This window comes from Bos javanicus, chromosome 14 (assembly GCF_032452875.1).
Source record: "Bos javanicus breed banteng chromosome 14, ARS-OSU_banteng_1.0, whole genome shotgun sequence".
Lineage (NCBI taxonomy): Eukaryota > Metazoa > Chordata > Mammalia > Artiodactyla > Bovidae > Bos > Bos javanicus.
This window is the reverse complement of record NC_083881.1, coordinates 42,680,085-42,687,248: the sequence shown is the minus strand read 5'-3', so window position 1 is coordinate 42,687,248 and position 7,164 is coordinate 42,680,085. Positions and strand designations below refer to the sequence as shown.

Genomic DNA, 7,164 nt, shown 5'->3' with positions numbered 1-7,164 from the left:
TTTTGCAGTTTTTGCCTCCTTGAAACATTCTTAGTCTTTGAGACCCCATGAACTCTAGCCCATCAGGCTCTTCTGTCCATGGGATTCTTCAGACAAGAATACTGGAGTGGGTAGCCATTCCCTTCTCCAGGGGATCTTCCTGACCCAGGGATCAAACTCAGGTTTCTTGCATTGCAGCCAAAGTTTTTCCCATCTGGGCCACCATCATGTTCACCCAAATTCACACACTGAAGTCCCAGTCCCTGAACCTCACAATGGGACTTTATTTGGAAATAGAGTTGTTGCCAAAGTAACCTGTTAAGATCATGTCATTAGGATGAGCCTTAATCCAATATGATTGGTATCCTCATTATGAGGGGGACATTTAGCCAAAGAGAAATGGACACAGAGAGAACACCACATGAAGATTAAGGCAGAGATATAAAAGCCAACAAAGATTGCCAGCCAATCATCAGAAGCTAAGAGAAAGGCAAGGGGACAGATTCCCCCTCACAGTTTCCAGAAGGAACGAACTCTGGCAACAAATTGATCTTGAACTTATAGCCTCCAAAACTGTGAGACAGTAAATTTCTCTTGTTTAAGCCACCAAGCCTACAGTGCTTTGCTATTATAGTCCTCAAAAACTAATACACCCAAAGGAGAAAGCTTTGTACTCGTTGATTCATGCTTTATTGTAATAGCCATGGGGCTGAAAGTGTTTCACTGATGTTTCTACAAGAATAGTTATGTGCAAGGGGCTTAAGACAGTTTGGAACACAATTTGAATATTTATTACCTTACTCCCAGAGGTCAAAGCTCAGTATAAGGTAAATAACCCATCAAAATCAGACTAAATGTACATTTAGAAAATAAAACAATATCAACACAGTTTTTGTCCTTAAAATATATGTTGACAATAGCTTTATTAATAAAAAATATTGAAAAAGATGTTCATATGACTTTCTGAAAGCAATAGACACAAAAAATATAAAGAAAATAGAAGACAACAAAGAAAAATTCAGCAGTGCTCTAAAATGCCACACTCACAATTCATTCATGGGAAGTATAGCTGCACACGATGTATGGTAGATACAGAGAATGGTATTTATCATTTTTCTCATGTTCTGAGCTCTACAACCAACAATGGAACAGCATGTGAAGGAATTCCAGGGTCAGCAAGAAAGGGACAAAGAGCAACAAAAAAATACCTATGAGACCAATTAAGATGATTTGGCGGCTTCCCAGGTGATGCTAATGGTAAAGAACCTGCCTGCCAGTGCAGGAGACTTAAGAGATGTGGGTTTGATCCCTGGTTTGGGAAGGTCCCCCTGGAACTGGGCATGGCAACCCACTCCAGTATTCTTGCCTGAAGAATCTGGTGGACAGAGGGGCCTGGCAGGCTCCAGACCATGGGGTTGCAAAGAGTTGGACACAACTGAAGCTACTTAGCATGCACGCACATGCACGTGTGTGCACGCACACACACACACACTTTTCAGATCAGTGATCTTTGCAAATAATTTGAAAAAACAATTTTAGAAATACAGGGATGTTTGCATGGATTTTGCTATCCAGTATTGGGGAACTCCGAAAAACTTGCTCTCCTAGCCAGGCTGATTCAGTCACTTGCCAGCTCAGGCCATTGTTGGTGTTCTCTCTTGATTTAGCATATGGGGACTGTTCATCCCTTCTCCTCCTCTCTGCACTTTCTTCTGTGAACTAGTGAATGAACTGGAAAAGAGAGGTGAAACATGTTGAATTTATTTATAGGTCCTTCTATTATTTCTATATTTTTAACTAAAATATGTGTATGCTTTTCCCTTTTGCCTTCCACTATTTGATGTTTTCCTTAGCAAGTCTGGGTTTCCCTGGTGGCTCAGTGGGTAAAGAAAATGCCTGCAGTGCAGCAGATGCAGGAGACACGGGTTTGAGCCCTGAATTGGGAAGATCCCCTGGAGGAAGGCATGGCAACCCACACCAGTTTTCTTGCTAGGAAAATCTCAAGGACAGAAGAGCTTGATGGGCTATAGTCTAGGGAGTCACAACGAGTTGGAAATGACTGAAGCGACTGAACACACACACCTTAGCAAGTTTATAGCATCCCCTGGAGGAGGGATGAGGTAGGCATGAGAATGAGAATAAATTGCTACAATGAGGTTGAAAAACATTCAAAACAGCAAAATATTCAATATTTGACAATAGACTTGAAAGCCTTTTCATATGTGAAGATCTGTGTGTGTGTTCTCAGTCATGCCTGACTCTTTGCAACCCCATGGATTACAGACTACCAGACTCCTCTGTCAGTGGGATTTCCCAGGCAAGAATACTGGAATAGGTTGCCATTTTCTTCTCAAATATGAAGATCTTCTGTATTCTATTAATACAGAGCTGTGTACCTCAGCACACTGGTGTGTCAAAAATGAGTTACAGGCATCAGAAATATTGATTTACTCCGACTGTTGGGGATAAGACTGCATGGGGTTAAAATAAAGCTGAGGCCTGGAATGCAGGTGGGCCAAGCTTTCAGGTCCTCACCAAGACAAGAAAATGTGGATCAGGAGTTTATACAGGCTGCTAGCTTTTTCCCAGCAGGATGAACAGCAACCAGTGGAACAAAACATCACCATGGAAACCAAAGGAATCAGAGGACAGCCCAAGGATGCAAGATTTCCTTTCCTTTTTCTCTGTGAGGTTGCGTGAGCCACAAACCTGTGCCAGGAGAGAAGGAAATGTGAAATATGGGTGGTTGCATATTTTGCGTAAGAACACTATTTAAATTATTGCATCAGGCTAGTATTTAGAGATTAGACAGATTAAATGTGGTCTTCCTTCTCTATTATAGAGGTTTTGAGGGTTTTTGAGAAAGATATGCATGTGTACATGCTAAGTCACTTTAGTTGTGTCTGACTCTTTGCGACCCCATGGACTGTAGCCTGCCAGGCTCCTCTGTCTATGGGATTCTCCAGGAAAGAATATTGGAGTGGGTAACCAGTCCTTTCTCCAGTAGATCTTCTCAACCCAGGGATGAAATCTCCCTCTCTTCCATCCTCTACATTGGCAGACTGGTTTTTTTTACCACTAGAGCCAAAGGCATTCTAAAAAAAATAAAGAGAGTGTGCATTTTTTGTACATCTATGTGAGAGTGGGAGTGTATTTGCTTTTCTGCTGAATTTTACAGACGCTTGTGCAGTTTTATGACTGATATACAGGATAAGATGGATTAAGAAGCAGATACTAGTAACTAATAGGAAGAAGATTTGAACAGATGCATCCTGTTCCCTCAATGACTTTTCCCATTGACTCATACTCTTCAATTCTGGAGAGAACTGAAAATCTATGGCTAGCCTGCAGTTAATAGGGACTGCGGGTCTCTGCAGAAATCTTTTTCTGAAGTTTAACATAATTGTGACACTGTTTTTTCAGCCCTGTAGGTTACTGGGTAGGCTGAAGATGACTAAGTTGTTCACAGAGACTTAATAAAGTAGGCAACTTTGTTTCTCAAACGGTAACCTGCCGCCAGCTTTTAAAATTTCAAATTTGTTATATTGATAGATATGTGTGTATATGTGCTCAGTTGTGTCCGACTTTCTGCGACCTTGTGAATGAGTTGCCGTTCCCTTTTCCAGGGATCTTCCCGACCCAGGTATCAAACATGTGTCTTTTGCGTCTCCTGCATTAGAAGCAGATTCTTTACCACCTTGCCACGTGGGAAGCCCCCATTAGTAGGTATAGTGCTTTTATAAAATACAATAAAAACAAATCACTGAGGTTCAGAGAATCTCAACTTCTTGCCAGATCATAGAGCATTGTTGATGGCTGGTACAAGGTAGAATTGGGACATGAATTGATATAATCTGCTTCTGTTCTCACTGTGGTTTCATTTTTCCTTTTCTTTGTATTCAGAGTTATTCAATTTGAATATGGATATCTCTTCCAATCTTTGGGGAAAAAGATACATTTTTGAGGGGTATCAGTTAAGCACTTGAAGTCAAGGCCTTGCACTGGGTACTGTGCAACCACTAATTTACATGGTACAGTTCTGTCTATTCTGAGCTTACACAGAAGTGATGATTGGGGAATTAACTTCGCATTGAGACCAGGATACACAAAACACAAATTCTTCAAATGAAGACAGCCAAATAAAACTCCCAGGGTCCTTGCTTTATAAGTGACAATGTTGTATTAGGAATATTTTGAATTCAGATAACACCCATCAGAAAGAATTAGAGGTGGAAAATAAGATTCTTAAGTAGATTATTTTCAAGTTTCTGAAAGATAAAGGTATTTCTGCTTTAATATAAAGATTGAAGAAATAAAAAGAGGTTTAAGAAAAAATGTGAATGGAAATAAAAACAGGTGGTTTGTAAATTCCTAACAAGAATCTCTGTAATTTTATGTATAATTTTCTGGTGAATAGGAAAACAGAACAGTTAGTAGAAAACACACTCCCTTCGTTAGTTTAACTGCACTGGGGTCCATTAGCTGTTATAGAAAACATTTGTTTCTATTTTATCTTTGGTTTTAGGAAAGACACTTTTTCTATGCTTTGAATTACGTGTTAATAGGATGACTATTTCACATTGGATAACTACAAATTGCTTATTTAGGTGTTTCTATGGTTCAGCAACTAAGCATCGATGAATATGTAATTAGCTTTTAAACTCTTACCCTGATAGGCAATATGCAATTGCGGCTTTATGGAACTTCATTTAACATGTCCCTAAGCATTTTTACAATGCTAAATAGAAAATGTGATCTGGTATTAGCTTCAGTGAAGTGAATTTATCCCCCAACAGACAGGTGATCTATATAAAAGTTTGAGAACAACTTAGTGTAGTGATATTAATGCAAAATCTGCTATAGGGACTACAGGATGCAGACATTTAGGAAATTGAAAGGAAGTTGCCATTACCTGGAAAATTCATTTAAAATTGTTTAATTTGAAGATACAATATAAAGCACCAAAAACAGAGAATATATATGTATGGGCTGGGTGAAGCAAAAGGTGGAATCAAGATTGCTGGGAGAAATATCAATAACCTCAGATATGCAGATGACACCATCCTTATGGCAGAAAGTGAAGAGGAACTCAAAAGCCTCCTGATGAAAGTGAAAGTGGAGAGTGAAAAAGTTGGCTTAAAGCTCAACAGTCAGAAAACAAAGATCATGGCATCCAGTCCCATCACTACATGGCAAATAGATGGGGAAGCAATGCAAACAGTGAGAGACTTTATTTTCTTGGGCTCCACAATCACTTTAGATGATGACTACAGCCATGAAATTAAAAGATCCTTGGTCCTTGGAAGAAAGGCTGTGATCAACCTAGACAGCATATTAAAAAGCAGAGACATTACTTTGTCTACAAAGGTCCATCTATCAAAGCTATGGTTTTCCAGTAGTCATGTATGGATGTGAGAGTTGGACCATAAAGAAAACTGAGTATCAGAGAATTGATGCTTTTGAACTGTGGTGTTGGTGTAGACTCTTGAGAGTCCCTTGGACTGCAAGGAGATCCAACCAGTCCATTCCAAAGGAAATCAGTCCTGAATATTCTTTGGAAGGACTGATGCTGAAGCTGAAGCTCCACTACTTTGGCCACCTGATGTGAAGAACTGACTCACTGGAAAAACCCTGATGCTGGGAAAGATTGAAGGTGGGAGGAGAAGGGGTCGACAGAGGATAAGATGGTTGGATGGCATCGCTGACTCAAATGGACATGAGTTTGAGTAAGCTCTGGGAGTTGGTGAAGGACAGGGAAGCCTGGTGTGCTGCAGTCCATGGGATCTCAAAGAGTCAGTCACAATTTAGTGACTGAACTGAACTGATGCATAGTTTTAGACATAAAATAACAAACACTTAAGTAGGTTTTGGCCAACATGACTGGAGGTTAAGCTGACTAGCTGAAATTCAGTTAGACAAATTTTCATAGCTCTAAAATTCTATCCAGAAATGATAAGAATGTTTCTGAAATTGTTAAAGAAAATTCTTTCTCCTCTTGAAGGTTGCATTATGAGATAAGAGATGCTAAGAAAGCTTTCCGTAGCATGTTTTGGTAGCAGGAAAGATCACAGAGCATGGGGGAAATCAAAAACTAAAGTTGTTTTCTGAAATACTACGAAAATAATAATAAGGATAACAATAGAATCCCTCCCAAATTCCCCTGCTTTCTCAATTGAGTACAGAAATAAAACAACTGCATTCCAGTTCTATCACTAAGTATCAATATTTTATTGGATTCTGGGAAAATATTTCATGATTATTTCAAAGAGATTAATAATTACTATAAATCTCTGGACTCTCTTTTTGACACCAGGTAAATATTCTTAAAAGATAGCATTTGAGAAGAAAAGGGAATATCTGTTTTTCCATAAGTAATAGTCTTGGGAATTATGTAGAAAGTCATCAATAAAAGATTACTTCAAAATACTTTCTGTAGACATATAAACTTAAGAAAAGCTTTCTTTAATTTTTATTTGATTATTTAGGCATAGTCTACATTCACATATCTGTGTATAAAAGACTTTCATTGTATCATATGTATATAAAATTATATTTATTTCTAATTCTGAGGAAAATGCCAGCCATCTTAATATTTACTTATTTTTTTAGATTTAATTGTATTATTTTTACCTTGTTTGAAATTAGCCCACATGCTATATAGCAGATACTATGAGCACAGCTTCAGTGCTACTATTCCTCCTTTTATTAATATGACCACTGAGACCGGAATTCAGATTCGATGGGAAAGGGCACTGGAGGGTTTAATTTATTTTTAAATTTTTACCTTATGATGATTTTCTTGATAACATATTACTTGTTTTCTTGATTATTAAAGTAAAGCATGCTCTTAGTATAAAATGCAAAAGTGTAGTCATGTATGCACTGACTTCATGTTCTACTCCTCACCCTGGGCAGATCCAAGACTTTTGAGTGAGGGTAAAGGGGGTCGGGGACATTTAATCAAAATAATTATTAGAGATAGAAAAGGCATAAAAATTAAGGAATATAAATAAAAAGCATCACATTGCAACATTTAGGAGAAATTCCAAGGGATTCTAGACTTTATAGAGGGACAAAACGAAGAGAGAAGACGGATCAACTCAATGGCATTTTGGCCCTCCAAACAGTTTCTGTCTGTGGCTGAATTGTGCATGTCCGATTCAGTTTCCCTAGCCAGGAATTTCT

At 38.5% G+C, this 7,164-nt stretch overlaps 1 non-coding gene across 1 annotated transcript; it reads right to left on the bottom strand.

Moving 5' to 3' along the window:
- Positions 1-6,608: 6,608 nt before the first annotated feature.
- LOC133260874 (small nucleolar RNA SNORA61) lies at positions 6,609-6,740 on the bottom strand. Its single transcript, XR_009741013.1, has one exon. It is a non-coding gene; the product is annotated as a small nucleolar RNA SNORA61 (small nucleolar RNA).
- Positions 6,741-7,164: the final 424 nt, after the last annotated feature.